Source organism: Emydura macquarii, unplaced genomic scaffold (genome assembly GCF_026122565.2).
Source record: "Emydura macquarii macquarii isolate MOO-44397 ecotype Brisbane River unplaced genomic scaffold, CSIRO-AGI_Emac_v2 contig_3390, whole genome shotgun sequence".
Taxonomy (NCBI): Eukaryota; Metazoa; Chordata; order Testudines; family Chelidae; genus Emydura; species Emydura macquarii.
The window spans coordinates 497,966-522,875 of record NW_027133527.1 but is presented as its reverse complement, the minus strand read 5'-3'; the positions used below and the strand labels follow the sequence as shown (position 1 = coordinate 522,875).

The following is a 24,910-nucleotide window of genomic DNA, read 5'->3' as shown; positions in this document are numbered from 1 at the left end:
ACGACAGTAGAGAGAGAATCCAGATCCTTTTCTCCAAAAGCACAGACCTCAGCCATTTAAACTAAAGGAGAATCTCCATTAGCTGTTAGCAGTGCGGGGTCTTTGACACACAGCCAGGCAGTCCCAAATCTGCCCAGTGGAGGGTAGCGGTGCACATATACACAGGCCAGTTCTTCACAGAATCATGTGCAACTCACTGCTCGCTGTGTGTTATAGATCCCACTGTGTACCCAACCCATAGAGAATATGGGACTGTTACAGCTCCCATCTTGATAGCCTGGCTTATTGGCTCCAGCTGTAGAGACTCATGTCACTAGCTCGGTAGGGCCTTGGTGTGTTGGCCGAGAGGGTGTCTGTCTGTCTGTCGCAGGTGCTCACTAGGAGAGGGCTTGTTGCAATTATGTGTTGCCTCCAAAGATATTTTGGGGTGCATCTTATGTTCCAAGAGAGCTCTTTCAAAGCAGAGATTGCACGGGAAATGGAGGTGATGGACGCTCTTTACAAGTTTCTTCCTTCTCCCAGCCCTCTGAATTCACTCACTTTTTGTTTTTGTTTTTTTAAAAAAAACACCCCCAAAAACCCAAACAAACCCGAAATGTGACCTGAAGAAGAGCTCTGTGTAAGCTCCAATGCTTGTGTCTCTTACTAGAAGAATTTGGTCCTCACTTGGCTTGTCTCTCTGATATCCTGGGACTGACACAGCTACAACAACAGGGTTTAGAACCCCAAACGTGTCAGCTGTTTCTTTTTTTCCTGTTTCACATATGATGTTGAATTGTGCTGCATTCCTTCCACTCCCTGCCTGGTATAGGATATAGATGTACCCAGCAGAAGAAAAACAGACCGCTTTCCATGAGTCCCTGCAGGGCTGACTGGAGCAGAAAACTTGTTTTGACTGGTTTCTTATCAAGCAGACATGAAGGGATCCATAGGTACTTGCAACAGCAAAATGTTTTGTACAAAAATGTGGGGGGGGGTTTTCCCCCTCCTCTGGGTGAAAGAAGGGGGGGGGGGAAACCCTCTCAACTTTAGACTGTTCCAGAGTGGGAGTGAAAGACAAAAGAAATTCCACTGCTGCTATTAAGGAGGAAGAAAGGGAACAAGATGAGAGGATAAGGTTCAAACCCAGACTTGCCTGCAGCCAGGAGATTGCTGATTCCTGCAGCCGGCCTGCATGTGTCTCTTTAAAACCAGGCCAAGCCAAGTAACCTGTGGCTCCGCTGGTCTTTACAGAGGGCGGAGGGAACGGTTTAGCAAAGAGCTTTGGCAAGGCTCTGCCAGGAGCGAGGGGAGTCAGGCACTTGATTACAACAGCCCGGCAGGAGGCGTTGGGTTTCAATGCACAGCCTTGCCTCTCCGCTCAGAGCCAGAGGCTGCAGAAAAGCAACAGGAAGCGGCGGAGCCGGAGCCGGGGCGTGCTCTGCTTTTCCAGGGGACAAACTCTGGAGCCTCCGCACCAAAATCAGGCTCCACTTTCTCTGTGCAGATCTCTTGCCATTGGTCGTGCCTGACTCTCTGCCCATTAATCTCTGCAGCCAGAGCCTGCTCCGCCATAGACCGGGGGGTGGGGGGTGTTCAGTCTCCTAAGGGGGCCCCTGCCCCTCTCCCGGGGTTGCAATGAGAACGTGGGGTGAGAGCGGGCGGGGGGGGGGACCGCGCCGCGTCCCAGCGCAGGGGGAGCTCGGCGGCGTTCGCCCGTGTCCTTGCTCCCGGGGAGCGGCGCCTTTTCCTCTTGTCTTGGCGGCTGCGTGCGTGCATCTTTGATTCAGGGTAGGTGGGGATCCAGCCGAAGCTGAATTTGGGGCTCTGGAGTCCCTGCTGTTTTGCATTTTTTTTTCCGAGCTCCCCCTGGGGTTTTTCCTAGATCCCCCCCCCCCCCCAAAAAAAAAAGGTGCGGTTGGGTTTGTTGCATGTGTAGCCCCCCCCCCCATTTATTTTGCTGCTCTCTTGGGGTTGGGTTGAGGGGGGCTTGTTTTTAGTTCTTTCCCATCTGTGTGTGTGTGTGTGTGTGTGTGTGTGTGTGACAAACCTCTTGTTGCTCCTGTGTTGCGTTGTCCCTTGCATGGAGAATGATTCATGCATTATTGATGGGCGTGGGGGTCTCTGGGTCTCATCCACCCTGACACTTTATTTAAATTTTTCTGGGGGGGAGGGCGGGGGTCTCGGTGTAACGATTTTACACCAGATCGTTCTGCAGCGCTGGGGCTTGGCCGGGAAATAGCACACACCGTTCGTGTAAATGCACGCCCTGCCGCAGAGAACTCTGTCAGCAGAATGAATTTGGGTAGATTGCATTTAATAAACGCCCTTCTCCCCTCCCCACAACAAAGTTTTGGGAGGGTTTAAAATAAAAAATCACTCATGGGCCAATTAGGATACCTGCCTCCCTTCCCAGAAACCAGTCTGTAAGAACTACCATAAAAATGTTTGGGAGATTATTTTGTAACTAGAGGTGGAGAAGTTGAATTGCACTGTACAGTTCGTCTTGTTCACATTTAAAAAATATGCATGTGGAATAAGAGCGGGGTAGGCATTTTTAAAATTCTTTTTCTTGGCTGGAATATTTTTTTTAAGGTCGAAGCTGTGATCCAGAGAGCTGGGATGGATGGAGGGGAAGAGATGAAATTCAGGATGCATTAAGGAGCCCTTGACTAGGCTGTAAACATCTCAGCCACAGTCGAACACCAAGCAAGCTGCTCTGGTGGGGGGGGATTTAATGGATATTTGTGCCCATATGGTGTGTGTTACAAGCTCCTTTCTAGTTGTGAAGATTAATTTAAAACCTCTCCCTTCCCTCTCTTCATTGACAAATGAACATCTGGGCTGAATGCTGCCCAGGTCCTTATCAAAGCATGTTTTCATGAACATTGTCTGCATTTGTGAATGTAGACCCTCCTTTTTCTTATTGATCCTTCCCCGTTTGAATGCGCTTTGCAATTTTTGTTTAAAACACTAATCATCCAGTAAATAGCCCCCTTCAATATTTGATACATGGTTGTTTTTTTTACCCCTTTGCCTTTGTGGGTTTTTAATGGTATTTTCTTTTCTGCGTAGAAGTTGAGGCATGGGGATAATTTTTTTTTTTAAATGAATTATTAAAGATGAGCAAAAATGTTTGTCTGTTTGCTGCATTTTTTGGATGTAGATTTTAAAAAAACAGACTCAAAATTTGATCTTCTGCAAAGAGATGGAGCCACCCAATTTTTTTTAAATGTCAATAATTTCCCTCCAGGTAGCATAAATGTGATTTGAAATACATGCACTCAAATCAGCTAGGATGTCAAATAAAATAAGCCCTCACTTTTCCCCTCAGATGGCTGGTGACGTTATTTTCCAGTGAATTCCAGTCTGTGTGTGTCAGATGGATTTCAACTCTGAAAGGTTGTGGTAGCATGGAACTGCAGGATTCACACAGAGCCTCAACTACCTAGTGAGCTCCTTGGCTGTATGTTAAAGTTAGATGCTCAGAGCAACTATCTCTCGAGGCTAAGGCATGGGGACCCATACAGTTGTGTCCCTGTGAAATCTAATGAAGAGCCAATAGAAATTTAATTTCCCAAAGATGTATTATATTAGGCCTCAGATTTAAAATGAAACCCATTGGAAAGTCTTTAAAATGATGATTACAAACAAAAGCCTTCAATGTCCTCCAGTGTTTGCAACTCCTAGTAACATAATGCAATAGAGCCTGAAAGTGAAATTGTCAAAGAACTGACATGAAATAAAAATGAAACTGACCAGTTTTCAGTATTTTCACAGTCCAAGTTGCTGGAAGCTGTGAATGCCACAAGCCGAAGAAAAGTAAACTAGATTTAAAAAATCATGGCAGATGCACAAATTGAAGGTGTTCGTAACAGAGGGCTCCTTTTTAAATATGTTTCCTTTTAAGTGCACTTAACTTACAAAGGGGACAAACCAAGGAGCTGGGAAGGAGCAGATTCATGTTTGGTGCACGCATAAACAGGACAGCATTGGTCTAGATCGATGCAGATCCTTGGGAACATTCTCTGGAAAGTTTAAACAGGGATACATGACGAACAGCCCCTGAGTACTGTAAATCCGGTTTGCTGTAAGAATTCAGATTCCTTTCTTGCAATTCTTCATCTTTCCCATGTAGGGTTAGAGTTAGAAGTTAAAAGACTTTAAAAAACTCTATCTGTATGCTTAATAGCATTTGCTTTTCCTGCTATGTAAGAGGAGAGGAATGCTGCTTGAGACTTCTCTCTGAGTACTGTAAAAGCAAATCTTGCTTCCTTTCCAAACAGGCATAAAAGTGCCTGTTAGACGAATTAATGTCCATGGCCAGTGATTCATATGGGCCATTGTGTGGGGTTCACCAAAATTAAGCATTGTCCCATCACTCAAGTCAGGGAGAAAGCTGGGAAGAGAGACTTAATAAGCCTTAAGGAGGCATGTTTAAAGCAAAAGTGTGTGTTCCTTCTCAGACCATATTCCTACTCAGTAGGATTTAATTAAAGTTCCTGTGGCATGGAGGAGAAATTACAATGCAAACAAACAAACAAAAAGAAATGTAGGAGGGTGGGAAGGCAAATGTGAATTCAGCTGAATTTGAGTGGCCAGGAGACAAATCTGTGGTATGTCTTAACTAAACACACAATATTTATGCTATTTTAAAGTTGGGGAAAGCAAATCTACATCTTGGCCTTTTCCCCCTCTTTTGGCATAAATTTAAGCCTAGGTTATTTACCCCTTGAGATATATTAATTGATGTGTGTTTAATTAATATATTAAATGTGTGGGTTTTGTGCTATTTAAGACATCAAGGAGATGCCATGTTTATATGATGAGTGAGTGGTGTTACTGTGATATTAATTTAAAATGTTCTCAAGTGAGATAAACCACTGTGGAAAGTGGTTTTTGCTCCTCCTTGACTCTCAAAATACGGAGGGTAATATGAGTTCTTTATAAATCCTTCTGTCAGTGGCTGCAGTGCACAGACAAACACGTGTGACCCTCCTCTGGTGACTCAAGGGGTTTCAGACCCATAGGGAGGCACCAACTTGTTAAAAGAAATAAATGATGGTAACTCACACACCATGGTTATTTTGAAAACTGGAGAGGAACCAAACTGATCAGTAGCCAAGAACTGCAGGAAGTGAAGTGTAAGAATGAGATTTAAACAAGAAAACACTGCAGGCACACACAGAGCCCACCAGATGATTCCTCCAAGAGGAATTGCACAATGCTCTCCATGCTCCTCAAGGACATCACCATGGCTTCCCTAGATAACACAGATTATAGTGGAGATAGGAGAGCAGCCCTGATCTGTTGCTCCTCTTCTGGACACGTGTATTGATGGAAATAGCTAGTCACCATGGGATGCTTGGGAGAAATTAAGCTTTTGTCTACAAACCGCTGGAGTAGCTATACCAGTGCAAATCCCTAGCGTGAATGTGATTTAGTGGAACCGCTTATTCTGGTTTGAAACTGATATTGCTGACCCTATGTGAATCTCTCTGCACTGGAGTAAACCACATCTACATTTAGGATAACACCAGTACAAAGCTACTCGTTCTGGGTGCTTTTTCCTGAAATCCATCACACCCTCCTTAATATGAAATTAACCAGGAACTGCATGAGACTGAGGACTTTGTGGAGGAAGAAATGGGCATTGGCACCACTAAAGATGTCTGATACAAAGAACCCCAGTGCCATTACAGGGACCGGGTGAAATATTTTTAAAGTTATGATCCATTGGAGTTAGTTAGGAGGAGGCGGGAGTCGTATGTTTAACAACTTCAGCTTTAAAGTCTCTCAGGCCAGGAGCTTTGGAAGAGGGCTCAGGTTTTCCGACAGTCAATGCCGCCTGCAGAGATGAGTGTTCATTCAGCTCTGAGCAGGAACCAGCTTTTGTTGGTGACAGAGAGGAGCAGAGGACGCAAAGAATTCTTGTCACAAAGATATGGATCAACCACAGGTTCAGGAGGTTATTAAAAGCCGCTTCAAATAAAGTCCACAGTTAGGATCTAAGCCAAAGCCTGCTTGGGAGTCTCCACCGACTCTCAAAGGCTTTGGCTCAGGCCTTGTGAGCCGTATCCCAGGTTACTGCGTTTAACGCATGTTCCTGTGTCAGAGGCAACAAGAAAACAATGTTTAGACTTTTATTTTTTTTAACTCCTGGAGTTGGTCAAATAAAAGCTGGGGGAGGGAGAGACAGTGGGACAGCGGGTCTGCTCGAGAGCAACAAAAGCAGTGCTGCCAGTTACTAAAGAAATCCCAAAGCATGTTGGAAATTCTTTCCAAAGAAGGTTATTGCTTTCTACCAGCTCATGTTTGTTAGGCCATTTTGACCCTGGTTTCAGAGGACTGACAGACTTTTCCGTAGGAGGGATTTATTTTAAAGATAAGGCTAGCCTTCAAACCGTTGAGCCTCAGCAGAGATCTTCTGAGCTTAAAAACGAGATCTGGGGAAAGAAGTGGGAACAGATCTCCAGAGCCCTGTTGAAAGGAGACCTGGAAAGGAGGAAGGGGGGGGGGGAAAAAAAACCAAAAACCCAGGCCCTGAGCCCTTTTAGGCTTCTTTAAAAATGTATATAGAAAGATGAAACTTTAAAAATAAATAAAAGGGTTTGTTTGCCTATTTTTAAAGTTTCATCTTTCTGTATACATTTTTAAAGAAGCCTAAAAGGGCTCAGGGCCTGTTTTTTTGTTTTTTTTTCCCTTCCTCCTTTCCAGGTCCCCTTTCAAGGCTCTGGGATCCCGCTCTTTAGCATCTAGCTGCCTCTGTGCCGTCTCTCGATTTATTCAGCCACACGGTTTTGTTCCAAGCGAGGTGGGGAAGGGAATATTTTTCTGTAGCTTTGTGTTGCTGTGTTTGTTCCAACTACACAAGTCTTGGTTAAAAGGCGGTTCAGGAGCTGATACGCGATCTACCTCCTGCGCTTGCCTGCGTGCATTCTTTTCACATGACATCTTTCCCCCATTATTTTGTATCTGAGTGCATTGGGACCATGCCAAGCCATTTTCTTCCTTTTTTACTCACTGCATCCTGATTGATTCTGCTGTTCAGACAATCAAATGCCAACATGAAAACATAGGCTGGGGGTGGGGGGGAAAAGGAGAAGATGGTTGGAAAAGAGCGGCGTTAAAATAAATTGACCCTTTAATCTAGAGGTCATCAGCAACCCCTTGCGTCACTCCCTAGGTGAAAAATCACATCTGTGGGGTTAGATCAGCAAACTGCAGTCCAGTGGCAAAGGTTGGTTGGATTTATGGGTTTTAATATTTGCACTATTGATTGCCAGGCTGTCTCAGGGGTTGTTGCAACAAGCACAATTACTGCACTTTTGACAGAGGTGGTGATTTTGAAGATGTTGGAAGGGAGCTGGCGGGGGCTGGAAGGATTGTCCTGGGAAAGAGGTTTAGAAGCAATAATAAACCCTGGCATGCTGCATCTGGAATTCTTTCCCCCTCTTCCATTCTCCAACCTTCTCTCCTACCCTTTCTCTCCTCCCCGTGGCTTGGCCTCATGCACATTGGACATTACACATCAATCATGACCTGAAGTGCCCATATAATTCCAGTCCTGCCCCAACCGCTCCTCCTTCCTATCAGCCTGGGGATGCACCTCAGTCCTGATCTGTGTTACTGCTGCTGTTGCAATCTTGGGCCTTTTATGAGTGGGTGTATCAGAGCATACACACACACACACACAAAATAGACTGTGGACAAACGCTCTCTGAGCTTGATAAGTTTATGGAAGGGATTGTATGATGAGATGGCCCATCTGCGACTGCTACAGGTAAATATCTCCAGTGGCCAGTGTTCCGACACTAGACAGGAAGGACTCTGAGTCACTACAGAGAATTCTTTCCCAGGTGCCTGGCTGGTGGGTCTTGCCCATATGCTTGAAGTCTAACAGATCACCTTATGTGCGGCCAGGAAGGAATTTTCCCCCAGGTCAGATTGGCAGAGACAGTGGGGGTGCATTGCCTTCCTCTGCAGCATGGGGCATAGGTCACTTGCTGGTTTGAACTAGAGCAAATGGCGGATTCTCTGAAACTCTGGGTCTTTAATCCATAATTTGAGGATTTCAGTAACTCAGCCAGAGGTTATGGGTTTATTATGGGGTGGGTTCTGTGGCCTGCGATGTGCAGGAGGTCAGACTACATGATCATGATGGTCCCTACTGGCTTTAAGGCCTATGAGTTTACGAGAAATAAGTTTTGGAGATCCTTGATTCTAGGATCCTATTTCTCCCATCACAAGATGCAGGTAACTTCCATTGAGAGTGAGTTCAATGGGATTTACTCCTGCCTCAGGCCTTCCAAGGTGAAAGGTGGACTTCCATTTCTGGACACACATTGTGCTAATAGTGACTAGATGGGGTGATGGTCAGAGTGCAACAAATTTCCCTGACAGCGGTGCCCTATGTGCATTGGCTCAGGTCTATGTAAATGCTTGTATTAGCTCCAAGTGTTTAGGACAAACTGAATTTCTCTTGTGTCTGTACCACACCAACTCTTAACAGCGGGAAGCTCCTAAAATAGTGTAAGAAGTTGGGTTTTCTACTGTGATTACAGCAAAGATTTGGTAACTGGAGCCTCCTCTGGGTTCAGATTCCAGCCAAACCACTGGCTGAGCATGCAGCTGGGGAGGAAAAAAGTCTCTCGTGCAGTGGGAGAACAGACTCAAAGCAGGAACCTCGCTGGAATTCCCTACACTGTGTCTGAGATGAGCTTCCCTTTGGCAACTCAAGTGCACTAATACATTTTATTTGATATGTGCTGGCATAGGAAGAGCATTGGGGGTGGGGGCACATTTTGTTCAAAAGCATCTCCCTTGGCTGCTGTAAATACGACGAAATGCAATTTCCAAAATCCCTGGGCTTGGCCTATCTAGCCTGGCTGGTAGCCTAGTGGTGGTTCTCTGATCTACCTGGTGAGAATCGACCCAGGCTCTCAATGCATCATCCTCATCTTGGTGCCAGATGGGACTCGGACTAGTTTAGAAAGAAGCAGAGTTATTTAAGCCATGGACTGGGGGGAAGAGGGAGTGTCTGTGGTCACTCAATTAAAACCCCCCTGTAGCTGATGGAGGGGCAGCATTGACAAGTGCAGGAGGGAGACCTGACAGTCTCTGCTGGCAGGCAGTGTGATGGGTGGAAGGGGTCAGGGAAAGGATGGAACACTGCGAGGCTATGGGGACTGACCAGCGCTGATGCTGTTTGTAAGTCCTGAACCCAGCATGTGCACAGGGGGATGCCAAAGCATCCATCTTTAGAGGTTTTTAAGCTGCAGCTTGACAAAGCCCTGGCTGGGATGATTTAGCTGAGGTTAGTCCTGCTTTGAGCAGGGGGTTGGACTAGATACCTCCTGAGGTCCCTTCCAATTCTAATATTCTATGATTCTAAGCCGACAGCAGGGGGAGTGCTGTGCCCCCCAACCCCATACCCTTTGATCTCCCGTATGCCTTCAATACATAGTGATGAGCTGGCTTTGGTTTTGTCCCCCATTTAGGCTGTCGTCATTGAGTTACTAGACTGAGTAGTTGTGGCGGGGAGTGAACCACCGTTTTGGAGCAACGTGGGAGCTCCTAGGCAGACTCTCTACCTCCGGGCACCACTCAGCCAGCTTGGAGCTGCCTCTAGGGTTTTATTGTACTGTACTTTTCTTCTCTCCTTCCTTCTGTGTAAACAGACTCTGCAGTCGGGCTGAGGCAGATGCTGAGAGTGCCTGGGAGGGAGGGTTTGGGGGGAGGGGTGCCTTTTGTTTGCAGTAACCTGAATTGTCTTTTGGCTTCTCTGAGAGGGAGTCTTTTTCATCCACTTACCAAAGGGTTTGTGGGACGGCTCCCTTCGGGACTGAAATCAGCGTCTTCATCTCTTCCAAAGCTAGGGAGTGATGTTCTTCTAGCTATTGATATTCCACTCCCTGATGATAAATGGCCATCCCTCTAGTTGAGAAGCCTGGCATAGGGATTGTCATCCTGAATCAGTGGCCCATCTAACCCAGCCATCCCCAGCAGTGGCCAGTACCAGATGCTTCAGAGGACGGTACAAGAAAGCTCACAGGTGGCTGTTCTGGGATAATCTGCCTCCAGAGAAATCTCCTCCTGACCCCTGGTAATCAGAGGTTGCTCATGCCCTGAAGCATGTAGGTTTCTTTCCCTTCCATGGTTCATGGGTTTTGAAAGGAGTTTTAATCCTTGCTCTTCTAGCTCTGGCTGTTCTCACAGAATCTGGGGTTTCTTTTTAGGATATTGCAAATTCTCTGTCAGGACCGAGATTCTTGTCAGCACCATTTAAGGACAATGAAGAATGGAGAGACTTGACCGACATCCTGAATGTGGAGTTACGCACAGAATAAAACGTTTCAGTGTTGTCACTGTAAACTAACTATGACTGGCTGGAGAGAGACTAAATTGTCTGAGGCACCCGGCTATTTTTAGCTCACAAATAGCATCAAGAACCACTGTTTTAGTTGTCTGCCTCCCTTCCCATCGTCTTTCTATCTCAGGGCTCTGTCCTGCGGCTCGCTATTGTAGTGTCGGACTGCTTCCCTGGATTAGGGCTCGTCTTCATGGACAGCGCTGGCAGCTACGTCGACGGGAGAAGCCCTCCCGATGACATAGCACTGTCTACACGGGCGTCGGGGTTACGTCGACATCACTACGTTGCACAGGGGTGTGGATTTTTCACACCCCTGAGCCATGTTGTTACATCAGTACAGGTCTGTGGCCTGGGACTGGCGATAGCGACGTCCCTGCGGAACTTTATGGCTTCTGCTCTTCTCCCATTTTGGCCTCTGCTCACAGAGGAGTGGGGAGGTGGGTGATGAGGGGGAAGTTGCTGCAGTGAATGTCTTTCTGTCTCTTGCTCTCGTGCCGTGGGTGGAGGCTGCTGCTGCTTCACTCCCAAGGGTGCTCTGGTTTCCTTCCTAATAGACCATGGTGATCGGGAGCTGAACGCTCTGGAAGTGAAGGAAGGTTGGGAGCCAGAGTTTGGATTCTGGCCCATCTCTTTTAATGAATGAAGGCTAAGGCCCAGACCGACAAAGGTATTCAGATGTCAGTGAAAGTTAGGGCCTGAATCCCTTTGAGGATCTGGGCCTGTCTCTCTATTGGACAGCAGTAGGGATAGAACTGCATCTGCTAATACACTATGGAGAGCTACCAGCTGTCTTTTCCTCCTTAGTTTCTGTACCCTAAGGCACGCACGGCTGTAGCGAGGAGTGGTGAATGACGAGGTAGTCCAGCAAAATCCTTTTTGAAACACAAATGCTTTCGAGTAATGGAGGAAGAAAGCAAAGAAACCTGTACTAAGGGCGCAGCAGCTGGGGAAGTTTATACTTAGCTGCTCAGAAGTATGCTGAGTGTAGCAGGGTGTGCAGCCTGGCTCGTTGAAGAGGGCAGGGTTCAGGAAATAATCATTCCCTACCCCTTGAAAACATTTTGAAAATGCCTGGTGCACCATGCAATCTGCAGGGCCCCAAAGGCAAAAGGCAGTGCTCTGGGGAAGGACTTGGAAGAGGCTCAGAGAGAGGCCATCTCTGGCAGGGGTCATGTAGCATCACTGAGCAGGGGTGACTCTCTCCGAGGCTGAGATACTTCCCGCCCTCCCTTCAGTTTGCATCTGGGATTTCTCCAGCTTGTCACTGACGACCATCGACTGTGTTTTCATTAGGACCCAGCATGGATCAAAGACGTATCTTAACAGCTGAGTGGCCAGAGTAGGGATTACATAGTGTGATGGGTGACACAGGCCATCAGGACCCAGAGAGGAGCCCTCATGGTCTTAGATCCCCCCATCGTTTCGCTACAAAGGGATGCTTGGACCCAGAAGAATCTGCTGAGGAGAGCAGGGCAGCTGCACCCAGTTTACTGGGGAATCTATAGAAGGGCCATTCTGGGTAAAGGGCAGTTACTGCTGCTGCGGGTGTAGGGCGTTCACTTTCCACGCCTCGCAGGGAGAAGCTGTAAAATGTACAGACTTTGTATTGCGATTGACGTGACTCACTCTGGTGAACTGAGGGCTTTATTTCTGCACTCGTTCAGCGAAGATACAAGCTTCAGGCCTCAAAGAGGGTGTCCCCTTAAGGCTGAGCCATTCTGTGGTTTTATAGAAAGGACTGTGGGTCTCAGACCTGCCACACTCGAGTCCAGACTCAGTGTGATGCTCAGAAATGTCTGTCTCCTGGATTGGAACTAGAATTGAACCCCTTACCCCACGTTGTCTGGGCACAGGTGACTTTCTTTTTACAGCTCCAATACATATGTCATCAGGCAGGATTTAAAGCAACCATAAAGCTCTTTTGTTCATGCCCTTGACAGTGCCTGCACTTGATATAAAAAGGGCTTCAGACTTTTTAATACCATCTGTACATGCGTGTGCGTGCTTGCTTGCTTCTTCCCATTTGAAAAACAGGGTTACTTACCGGTAACTGATGTTGTTCAAGGTGTGTTGCTCATGTCCATTCCACTATAGGTGTGTGCACGCCTCCGTACATAGTTACCTGGAACTTTTTTCCCCTTTAGCAGATCCCGTAGGGCCGGCTCCGGCTCCCCCCTGGAGCCCCACACACATGCGGCGGTATATGAGGCGCTGCCGGCCCTACGCCCCCTCAGTCCCTTCTTTCTGCCACCTCCGGCGGTGGGGACGGGGGGGATGGGTTGTGGAATGCACATGAGCAACACATCTCGAAGAACATCAGTTACTGGTAAGTAACCTTGTTTTCTATTTCAAGTGCTTGCTCATGTCCATTCCACTCTAGGTGACTAATGAGCAATACCTTTGGAGGTGGGTAGGAGTTACCAGTGAGCTGCCCTCAGCACGGCTCTGCCGAATCCCGTGTCCTCTCTTGCCTGCTGGACGATGGCGTAGTGGGATGTGAAGGTGTGCACCAACGACCAGGTGGCAGCTTTGCAGATGTTCTGCAGGGGCACTCGCTCCAGGAAGGCTGTAGATGAGGCTTGAGCTATGGTTGAGTGCACTGTGATGGTTCCCAGAAGCAGCACCCTCGCCTGCTCGTAGCAGAACTTGATGCACGATGTAATCCACGAGGAGATGCGCTGGGTGGAGACAGGTGAGCCTTTCATCCGGTTGTTGCTTGTGAGGGGGTCCCTGAAGAGGGACAGAGGGGGAGGGATGTTGGGGGGGGTAGATGTAAACTGCAGGGCATAGCCCCCTGAGACTATCCCAAGGACCCAACAGTCTGAAGTGATCTTTGCCCATTCAGGATAGACGGGCCTTAACCTGCTTGGGAAGGGGCGGGGTGGATCCAGGAGAGCAGTCGGGGCGCCATCCTTGGGCGCACCGTCAAAATAGTCTCCTTCGATTACCCGACCTTCTGGGGGGCCCTTGCTGGGGAGTTGAGGATGAGCTAGGGGGCTGATTTCTTCTTCTAAACCCCCTATTTCTATCCCTATGCCTATAGGGTTGGAAAGGCCTGGGCTGAGGCCTTGGTTCCTGCTGCGCCTGGGGCTGTGACTGACGCTTTGAAAACTGGGTCCTCTGGTGGTGGCCAGGTTCTGCGCTGTCTGGGTATGGGCGAACTCCTTGGTCCCGGGGATCTGGAATGGGAGCTATCCGAGCACCTCCTGGCGTGTGCTGCCTCCAGTGCTGGGGAGCGACGTCGGCGCTGAGAGGGGGACTCCACGTCCTGTGCCGGGGTCGGTCGGTTCAGTGCCGCCGACCTGGAGTGTCTAGTAGGGGAGCGGCTCTGCTCTACCCTCGGAGACCATCTGGCGGGAGATTTTCCTCCCCGTACCACGGATCTCCATTGCCACTCAGGGGGACCCAATGTGCGTTTCCCCTGTGACACCAGCCCCTTCTCCCTTGGCGGAGGCGGTGGGCGGAGGTGGTGTAGGCAAGGCCAACAAGGCTCTTGCCATCTGAAAAGCCCCCGGTGTCGACGGCGTCGGCAGGGGCACTCTCCCGCTCCCAGGAGTTGGGGAAGGCTCCCTAACTGGAGAAGTCTCAACGGGCTGGATCCGGTGCATCTCCGCACTCAACCCTGCCCGTACTGACAGTGCAGGGGAGTGTCCGCGCTCCGCGCGCTGCTTCTTTCTCCGCGGTGCCGGCGATGTTGCACACGGCCGAGTGGGGGGCCGTGCCGACGGTGCGCTCTGTACTGAAGTCACACTTGGTAGCGAGGTGGAGTGGGTCGGCTCGGATGCCGGGAAGAGCGCTGCCTCCATCAACAGGGCTTTCAACCGGATTTCTTGGTCCTTTTGAGTCCTGTGTTTGAAAGCCCTGCAGATCTTGCACTTCTCCTTTCTGTGGGCTTCCCCCAAGCACTTAAGGCAGCAGTTGTGGGGGGTCACTGAGCGGGAAGGCCTTCCCGCAGGAGGCACACGGCTTGAAGCCCAGTGACCGGGGCATGGCCCGGTTGGAAGTCCCCGTGGGGACTTGCCTTATCTCTAACTGCTCTTAACAACACTTAACAACTACTTAAGTAAATAAAACTAAACTTAGATACCAAACAAGTCTCTTAAACGGGGAATAGAACTTGCTGTGGGCAAGTCTAGTTCCAGCAACTGTCATGGATGGAAAGAAGGGACTGAGGGGGGCGTAGGGCCGGCAGTGCCTCATATACCGTGGCATGTGCGCGGGGCTCCAGAGGGTGCCAGAGCCGGCCTTACGGGATCTGCTAAGGGGAAACAAGTACCAGGTAGCTGTGCACGGGGGCGTGCACACACCTACAGTAGAATGGACCTGAGCAAGCACTCGAAGAAGAACCCCAGGTCTGTGCTTCCCTTTCTTTGCTGGAGGACCTTAAGAAGTTCTTTGGGAGACCCTGCTAGCGATGGCGTAGGAGAATGTAACCTGAGCCGCAGCTCTCCCACCATTTGCCATTTGCCAGCCTCTCCTCCCGCAGAGTAAATGAAGCGAGGACTTCATCATTCTAACCGTGAAAAGCAAGCCAGAATTAATGCTTTTTAAAACTCAGATACGGTCCTCGTACATCACACAGCAGCAGGACAGGGCAGCAACCTTTATTTTTTCACCTTTGCCGTCCAATGTTGAGCAAAGATTTGTCATTGACCTCTGTTCAGAAAACCGTTTTAGCCTTTCTTGTTCACTTCTCTTGGATTGAAGAAGGCTTCCAAATTTGTGTGGAGCCAAATCCTCCCGAGAGCTGCCAGGAAATGCAGCCAGAAACAAGTATGTGCTGATTCTACCCACAGAAAAGCAATTTTTTTTCTTGGGAGAGGTTTTAAGTCGCCCTAAAAAAAAAACCCTTCAGCCCCGCCTTTCCTTTTTGATCTTGCTGGTATTCAGTGCTGCAGGGCGGTGAGCTCTCTGGCCCAATCCAGCACAGCATTTAAGTGCATGCTGAACTTTACGCACATGCAAAGCCCTGCTGACTTCAGTAGGATATAAGTGCTGTTCTGGGTCGAGCCCAGAATGCAGAGACCCTGCGGGATCAAGCCCATAGTGACTGATTCACTCTGATTGTCAGTTCTTTGCCTCCTTCCCTGGGTCATTCAGAGATATTCCTAGGCCACCTATCACTGTACCATGTAAGCACTAAGATGGGGTCACATGCGTTGCCCCCAACTACACACTCTCCCATGCTGGGAGTGACTCTTCGTTGTAGTAGAATCCCTTTTTGCAAGAGGCCTGAACCGTCGTTTTACTAGGAGCTCCAAGCAAGGAGTCAAGCAATGTTGCACAGCTCTTGGAGCAGCCCAAGGAGAAGGCCTGACGTGCTATGTCTCTCCTGGTCTCCCCACCACGCCAGGAAGAAAGTGAACTCTGCTGGATCCATGCGTGGTGCACTGTAGGCTCCTTGGCATGGCGACATATTTTGGGGGGCGGAGCCACACCCCACCCCCTCCCACCCACTTGCACGGGTGGTCAACGAACGGGGAAGTACAGGCTTTCCAGCCCCAGCTTCTCCTTCCATGCTGCTTCCCAGGAGGCAGAAACCCCCTTTGTGCCCCTCTGGCAGAGCCATAGCCATGCTACAACTTTGCTCAGGGTTATAATGTTAGTACAGGTGTGTGGTTGGGCCCTCCTACACGCGCCCCTTTAACGGTGAAGGCTGCTCCTCCTTCCTTCCTGCTCTCAGCAGTAGGAGAGCTCTGGGTGTGTATCGCTGCCGCCTAAGAACTAACGGAGAGCTGCGCCGAATGCACCAGTGCAAACCCGGTGAAGGAGCACGGTGGGCATCACTGCATGGCTGTGTTGTGAACAGGTGGCCATGTAGACCCAGCTCGGCCATGTTTGTTTTAACTGGATCAGGTGCGGGTCATGTATTTGGTTACGAAAACGCTTGTAGCCTGGAAAGGAAGGACCTTAATAATCTCCATTTTGCTTGGCCTCGAGCCATGTGTTAACCATGTTCCCATATGAGGCTTCCACCCTGCAAACGGCCTTGGCTGGGGCGTAGAGGCACCGTTCGTGTTGCAGGAGAGCAGGGATTTCTTGTTGTTGTCTGTAGATAGTGTCCAGCATAATGGGGCCCTGATCCCTGACTGGGGCCCCTCGGTGCTACTGCAGCCAAAGGAATACATAATAACCTTTAAGGCAAGGTCCCCACTACGACATACTGTAACCTCTCCATGGTAGGAATTGCAGTACAGATAGGGCCTTGGTGGAGAGCAAACGTAGGAGAGAGGAGGAGCAACTGAAGATTAGGAACTGTGCCAATTATTTAGCCCTGTCCTTGTAACTACTGGGAAATGAGAAGGCTGAAGGCTTAGTGCTGATGAATGCAAAAGCAATTTCTCATCATCCGCCTTGGAGGAGTCAAGCACAAGCAAATATTAGGGTGGTGTGTATTGATCGTATATAAACATATATGCTAATTAGGTGCAGCCTTTGGGCTGCTTTCAAGTTGCCAGGGCCACTTTGTGTTCCAAAATCTGGGCGTCCCTGATGTAGGGGTTGCTCCCAATATTTCCCCCTCCCCTCAGTTAGATCAAACCCAAACTCTGGCTGGAATCTTATTTGTAAATTTCAGTTTCTCCTGGAGAAGCAGAAGCTGAGACTGTGGCTGTGTAACAACTGCTTTGAAAACAATTCCCTAAACTTTAATCAGCCGCCCTCCCAATAACCCCCGGCTGTCCCCAAGAATTGAAGCACATTTTCTTTATCTGCTCCGAAGCAGGATTTATTGTACCCATGACTTCCTGTGATTTCTTTCAACATGCTCCATTTCTTTTTGAGCACAATAAATCAAAACTGTTTGTTTCATTTTATTGCCATCGCCTCTCTCTAAAGTAATTGCACTCGTGTGACAGCCCGCCCGGCTTTCTGCAGAGCTCCAGTCCGCTGGAATGTGGGGAATCTCTCCCTGAATGTGTTGGGGCGGGTGACTGAAAAAAGAAGTGAAAAATTCAACCGTGCCCCAGCCAACTTTCCATCAAAATTTATCTCTTGTTTACCATAGAAATAAACTTGAGTCAAGTATGGAAGTCTCCATAGACCCCACCTAGAGTTGCCGCCCAACTGGGTTTTCATTGGGTGGCTGGGTTTAAGGCTCTGCTTTGACCAGATCCCAGATGTCTTAATGGTTGGGGATCCTCTAACCCCCTTAAAGGGTGTGCAATGGACACAGACTGGAACCACTCCTGTGCAAACAAGTCCCCTGCACTGGCTGGCTGAATCACTGATGCATGGGGCGTGGGCTTTACCAACCAAAGACAATTAACAAAACCTGAACCCGCCCTGGCCTGGTCCCCATAGAAAGGGGCTACAAGAGGAAAATGAGAACACACTGTGTCACATACTAAACACTGTTGTAATTTATAAACACTCTGTGTACTCTCAGCAGCTAGGATGAGCCTGGCTTTGTTTGAGGAATGGCGGGGGGGAATACTTTCTTCTGAAAAGGAGAAACCATTTAAGAGTCTTGCAATGCCAAGAAAGAGTGAGACACTGTACAGAACACCCTGGGCTATGGTGTTTGCCCCGTGGAACATGGGCTAAACAACACAACGGCACAATGGATGCAAATAGCTCTTCGGCCAGAGGAGAGCAATGCTAGGGTGTTGCAGGTTTGTATGACTTGAGGTCATAAGTTTGTATGGTGCTTCCTAGAGAAAATGAAGGAGCCTGCCGTTCAAGAGCTTTGACTGTAGCTGAGTTAATGCTGGTGGAAGAAGGGTGGATTTGTGTGCAGCGTCTTGCAGCTGGGCTGAGAGGGAACTCCCAAAGTCAGAGGAAGCACAAAAGGAAGGGGGAGGATCCAGAGGGTGTGGTGAAGCAAGAAAGATAGCAGGGAGGGGAATTAGGAAGAAATGGGCTGTATAAATGAGGCCAGGTCTACTCTACACGCTTACTTCGATATAACCATGTTGCTCAGCGGTGTGAAAAATCCACACCACTGAGTGATGTATTTACACCGACCTTAATCCCCCTGTGTCTAGACAGCACTATGTTGAGCTTCTCCACGGAGGTGGAGTTATTAAGCTGATGTGAGAGCTCTTCTCCAGAAGCAATACAGCAAACGCAAGTTTGTAGTATAGATCTGCCCTGAGCTGGCCTGTATGTGAACGTGAAGGAGCAGTTGTCTGCTGAGTGATGGTTGATCTGCTCTTACCATGCCCAGGAAGACCCACTCATGACTCATGGAAAATACTTGATGTGTAGAGACAACTCTGGGTGTCACATTTTCCATTTTCTTTGTCCTTTTATTTTATTTTTTTCCCCTCTAGGGATGTTAGAATGAAAACTTCCAGGATCTTTGACCTTAAGAGCCCTTTTACTTATTCTCCACCTAATGGCATCGCTCTGTCTGGAATGTTTGCTATGGAAATGATGATGCCACAAATGGAGGATGATGCTTTTGGGTGGGGAATGAGTTGACTGGACTTTTAGAGGCTACTCCTGAATTCAGCCCTGAAACTGTAGAAGGAATCTGGCATGCTTCTGTCTTGCCTGCGCAGCTTTTCCTATCCTAGTAGCTGCACGTACAAGAACTTGCAGTGTGCACACACACACTTGCGTTGGCGTGCATGTCCCCAGTTTTGGTTTTGTATGGGCCAGGATGGGTTTTCACATGAACCAAAGCGTGGATATGCAAAATCAGAGGGCAAAATTGCATTTGCAATTCTAGTGGCTCAAAAGAGGCCCCTTTGGAAATATTACTCAAAGACTAAAGCGCCGTTAGTCTGTTTTCATGCAAATATCCCAGCTGATATAAATGAGTGAAGAAAAATACAGAACATATGGTCTAGATGCATCTTCAACAGAATGTTTTTTTCCAAGCTTCCCATGAGTAGGCCTGCCCTGTGTTTTGAAATACATTGTGTTGCCAGCCTGCCATCCGAAAATTAGAGATGGGCCCAAAGCAAAGCTCTGGAGCTCAGCACTCTGGAGCTTTGAGAAAGCTTGAATCTGAAATTCCTGATTGCCCTCAATATCTGCAATGGGTTAAATCAGACCCCAGAATCTGCATAGTCTCAGATTTCAGAGCAGTTTGGATCCAGATCTCAATTCTGGACCTTGGGCTCGCCTGGACAGGAAAACACAGGAAGTGTTGAAACACTTTCTTAATTGACACAGGAAGCTGCTGAATTCTGCCCAAGGTCGTTCAGCTGCTGTGGACGTGGAACATCAGGATGAATTTACAGTTTTGGGTTCTTTAAGCAATTGGTATGGGGGGGAAGCACCCATCTGTAAGAAGCCCTTGGTTCTAGTTCTCCTGTTCGATTTCCACGGGCCCTTCTCCTGCCCTAATTTTGCACATCCTCCCAGGGGTGGAAAGTGTCTCTGACTCTGCAGCTGATATTTACTGTGTCTCCTACTCAGCCTTTTTTTTTTGAGCTTCCCACGTTCCTAATGTCCAGACACTCTCCTGAGCCTACAGAGCTCTTGGTTTGAGACTTCCCCGTTTAGATGACGCTACTCAGAGTTTGGGTCAAGAGTGACCCAGATTCGTTTGTCTCCTATTGTGCTGCAGAGGGCAGGTACCTGTGTTTAGCTGGGGAATCCCACCATTGCAGTGCTAAATTAAAACCCTCTGAAAATGGCACCAGGTTTTGTGGCTGGAGGAGGGAGGGGAAGGGGAGGAGGAACTGGTAACATCAGGGTCCCATTTCCTTCCAGACTCTCGTTTTCTTTTCCCTCCTGAGGCACTTGGGAGATTCGTCTTGGGCCAGTTTGCGTGCAGAGTCCCTGGGACAATTTGAAGCCCTTGCATGACATCACCATCTATGGTTAAAGTTTGCCCACTTGGACTGGAAAAGCAAATGCCAAGAGCAAGATTAAACTGTCTAATTCACTGAGATTGCTTTATATTTAACTGCTCTGGTTTTTCTTGGGATCACTTATAGATAAGTGGCAATCATCTTTTCCCCCTCCCCCTGCCATTTTCCACTAAATTTTGTCTTGTCGTTTTTTTCCCCTCCCTTTCTCACGCCATCCCCTCGGTGGTTTTCTGGAAAAAGGACTTTATGGCTTCGTTTGGAAGGGAGGATGGAAAGTTATTTTCAAACTCTAAATTAGAAACAGAATGACATTTTGTGTTGTGTTTTGGAAGGGACGGTGTGTGTGTCATCCTTCAGCAATGAAGGGCCCTCACCAAGGGGGAGCAAGCATTAAAAACAATAAAATCTATCTTGACTCCTGAGGCCTGGTTTCCATCCTCTTGCTCAGTAAGGGAAGCTGATCCTGTGAAGTGCTGAGCACCCACACGCTGACTGGCATCTCTGGGACCTGAGAATGTTTGCAGGGCGTGCCTGGCACCTTGAAGAAGTGAGTCCTACCTCTGACCGCTTTCCCTCTCCCCACAGAAAGTGCAAGTGCCTGCGACAGAGCCCCATAGCTCTCCTTCTCTTTGAACTATAAGCTCATCACTGTAGCAACCGTGACTGCTACAAATTGAAATGGAGAGACAGGCACTCCTGCAGCCCGCCTCTGTCATTTATAAACATGCAGTCACTAGGGGGGCTGAGCAAATTAAAGCAATTAAGAAGCTTCAAGGCAAGCGACCACTATTTCATTCCAGCACCACAGGCTGCTTTGCCGTAAGAGCTCCGTGCCGTGATGTCCTGCTTTTGATGGGGGGAGGGGGGTGAGAGGGGTTGTCAAACTTTTGTGTAACATCTTGGTTTTCAAGAAATATGAAAGAGTGGGGGAGGAGGGAAAGGAAATGTTGGGGTTCTATTTAAAAAGTGGAGGGGGTGAAAAACTTCAGTTGGAAATGGAATTTCTCAAAATGCAACCATTTTTTTTTTCACTTCCATTTTTTTCTTAATTAAAAGTGAAAAATGTCAAATACAATGACAATTGTACATTTTCTCTCAATCTTTCATGGTAAAAATCAACCCTATTTCGACTAGTTCTGCTGCCAAATGTCACTTCCCTTCACACCCTTTCAGCAGTGTGAGGATCTCCATAGATGCTGGAAAGGCAGAGAATACAGTAGAAACAGCCAGGGCCCCCCCACATGGGGGGGGGGGAAGGGTACACTTTATCAGGGCCCAGAGGCCCTGGGCGGCCTGGCCCAGGCTGCAACCCCCATTACCATGAGGAAAAAATCGAGGCTAAACTGTAGATCATGCCTGAGGATATTTATAGAAACTTATTTCCCTGTATCTATTGTCCAGCTCTTGTGAGATTTGCTGGAGCCAATCAGAAGCAGTGTTAGAGCCGTCTCAGCAGCCCTACAAGTGCTCTTCTGTAACAGTGCTTCTCCTTCTTTGCGTGTCTGCACTCTTCAGAGCCTGAGCGTAAGTAAGTGCAGAGTCTTTGTAGAGACCAAGATGCGGCCCCCTGATGGCCACTGCGTGAGATCTTTGCTGGAGCTTCCGTTCCAATGAGGTGCTGTCGCCATTAAAGCTGGTCCTGTCACCCACAACTTCAGGATTTGGAGGAACTTATGGATCCAGACACTTCACTCTTTTCGCCATGTCTCACAATCCCTTCCCTCCACCTGACAGCTGCAGTCCCTGCGCAAAAGGCCTGTGGTGTTCTCTTCTGCAAATTGTGGGTTCTCCTTCCATGCCTGGGTCTCAAACCCTGGCTCTGAATGGTGAGTAGATGATCCTGGGCAACTTTTCATCAGGCACTTTGCTTTCTGCCTTCAAACATGTGCCCGCCTCTCGGAAGTAGGGTGGCATTTGCTCTTCCGATCTGGTAATGCCGTGAGCACAGCGAGATGCTACTTGACCAAGATGGCCACAGAAGAAACACTTCTCCAGACAACATGTATCTTCCAGCAGACAAAGGGTGGGGCACGAAGAAAAACAATTCTGTTGGGGGAGGGGATTCCAACTCGGATCCGTACATTATTCCCTTTGTGGGCATGTATTTGTAGTGACATTACTAATACTTGCTCTCCAAACAGCTACAATGCAGCCTGTCCTTTGGCATGACCATACTGTCTGCTAATGGATGTCCCTTACGTGCTATTTAATGTCCCATTATCTGTATCCGATAAAGAGTGGCTAGGGAGTGTCGGATCAGATTATAAAGTCTGTTTCTAAGCAACTGTATAAAGGTCAGACACTGATGAAAATGTAGCTGTGTGTGTAGGGGTGTCTCATTGGAAAAAAGCGCATCTCGTTTTCCTGCCGTGACATTCTGGATGGTCACTGTACTTCCTTGCTCACCCTAACCAGTACGCTTTGAGCATTTTGACTGTATTTGCAGCTCCCAGCAGAGTTCTCTCTACTCTCAGTTTCAGTAAGGACCCTCAGTCAGCATGGTACCACCTCTCACACTCCACAGCAGTGGTGCTTCCTACAGCATGGTCTGCTCCCTGGGAGCTCTCCTCCACCATGGATTGTCTGTGTTCCCTGGGTCAGACAGAAAGCTGCACTCCTCTTCTCCACCCCCTTGTAAGTACTCTCCTTAGTGTTTGCACTTCCTTCCCTAGTTCAGGCTCAGGCCACGTCTACACTGCAAAATTGTCGACCCAACTTACGTCGGCATGTAGCCAACCCAGTTATTAAATCGCTTGTGTAGGGCACGGTTGGCTCCTTGTGTCAGCGGTAGGCGTCCTCACAGGGAGTGCTTGTATTGATTTGTCCTGGCATTGTGGGGCATGGTGGGACAGCTCCTGGAGGCCAGTAACAGTCGACGTTAGCAACGCAGTGTCTATACTGACACTGCGTCGACCTAACAACATTGACTGACTGTACGCTACTTGGGGAAGTTGTGTTACTAAATTGGTGCAGAGAGGCACTTACCTCAGCGGGAGCCATATTTAAGTGAAGACGCTTCCACAGATGGCAGCCTTGCGTTGGCCTAACTGTGGAGTGTAGACCGGCCTCAACGTCTGGCAGTTTAAGGATTGCCACAGCAAGGGCCTGTCTTCACTGCTAATGAAGATGCATTTTTTACCTGTGGGTAACTAACACACCTAAGCTATCCTGGTGTCTAAACAAAGCAGACTAGGGACTCTAGTTTTTATCATGACGTGAACTCCCCGAAGTCAATCCCTGACGGAGGTGTAGGACTGTTTACCTTGTACTAAAATGAGAGTGTCTGGTCTTCACTGTGTTTCTATACCTTGGGGTAGCTTGTCTGTTAGTTACCACGAGGTAAAAAATACACCTTTTTAGCAGTGCAGACATGCCCTAGGAGAAGGGGGAAGCTCCATCTAGTGATCTAGTCCATTCGCAGTCTCTACCAGTGCCGGACTGGTCTATAAGGGACTGGAGGTGTGGCCTCCCTCGGAGATTGATGGCGAGGAAGGGCCAAACCCCCTCTGGGGGACAGAACCTGGAAGTCCACCCCCACCTGACCAGAAGCAGAGAGGCAGGACAGGGAGGGGAAGTATAAAGGGCGGGCCTTCCAGCTCAGTTGGGAGAAGGCAGCTGAGGGAGAAGGATGTCTCTCCCTGGGGCCTGGGCCTGAAGAGAGGCTGTCAGGGCTGCCAACTGGCTGGGGCCCTGAGGACTTGCTGGACCTGCCAGAGGAGACCCCTGGGCCTTGCAACCTGGAGGAGCTGCCCGAGCTGCCTACCTCCTGTGAACCCGAGGAGGTACCTGGCCCTTGCAACCTGGAGGAGCTGCCCTCTGCGGACGGCCGATCGATGAGGCCGAAGGGTCCTGGAACCTCCCCCTGGCAGATTACCCTGAGCAGACTGAGGGTGACTTGGGGGACAAGGTACTCCAGGGAAAGGGGGGAAGGAAGGAGCCCAGGGAATCCAGACATCCGTCCGGCTGTGTTATGGCCTACAGTTGAGTCAGCGCGTTTCGGCTGGAGCCCCGCTGACTCAGATGTCACTGCCAGGGCCCTGGGCTGGGACACAGTGGAGTCGGGTGGGCCTGTGTCCCTGTCCCCCCTTCCTACCCCGACCTTGGGGTGATCGCCTCACCTAGTGCTAGAGACTCGTGGCTCTGCCTGCCCGCCCTGCCTGAGGGCCTGGGCTTTAGACTATTTGCTGCCTTTCCTAGGGCTACCACCCATTACCTCGTTGGGCCTCGACCCGCCTGAGATCCTGGGCTGTGAACTGCTGACTCGCCCTGTCGAGGGTTAGAGACTATTCCCCTTTGCCTGCCCTGCCCTACCTGAGGGCTTGGGCCATGAACTGTTTGCTCGCTCTACTGAGGGCTCAAGACTGCTCACTTTTGCTGCCCGCCCTGCCTAAGGGCCTGGGCTTTGAACTGTGTGCTCACCCTGCAGAGGGCTAGAAGCTTCCTACCTGACCTGCCCGGCCCCTGCTGCGGGTCCAGGCCTCAACTTACTGGATCACCCTGTCTGATGGTTGGGGGAGCCCAGGATGGTGGGATTGCCCAGCTGGGTCAAAGAGGCCCAGAACTGCTGACTTCCCCCTTTTCACTAGAACTCCCCACAGGACATAGGGGCTGGGAGGTGTGCCCTCCTGTGGAGATTGATGGCGAGGGAGGGCCACCTGACCCCCACCGGGGACTGCTTACACGGTCCTCCTAATACATGTAAATGGACATAGTACATTTCTCAAAACCTCTTCCCGGCCATGGTCATGGTACAGCAAATTTTCAGGACCCCTCCTCCCATCTACCCAAAAGT

At 49.1% G+C, this 24,910-nt stretch overlaps 1 long non-coding RNA gene across 1 annotated transcript; it reads left to right on the top strand.

The window, feature by feature from the left end:
- The first annotated feature begins 1,558 nt into the window (after positions 1–1,558).
- Positions 1,559–3,116, top strand: LOC137144036 (uncharacterized). The gene is made up of 2 exons (XR_010917312.1): positions 1,559–1,770; positions 2,575–3,116. It is a non-coding gene; the product is annotated as an uncharacterized lncRNA (long non-coding RNA).
- Positions 3,117–24,910: the final 21,794 nt, after the last annotated feature.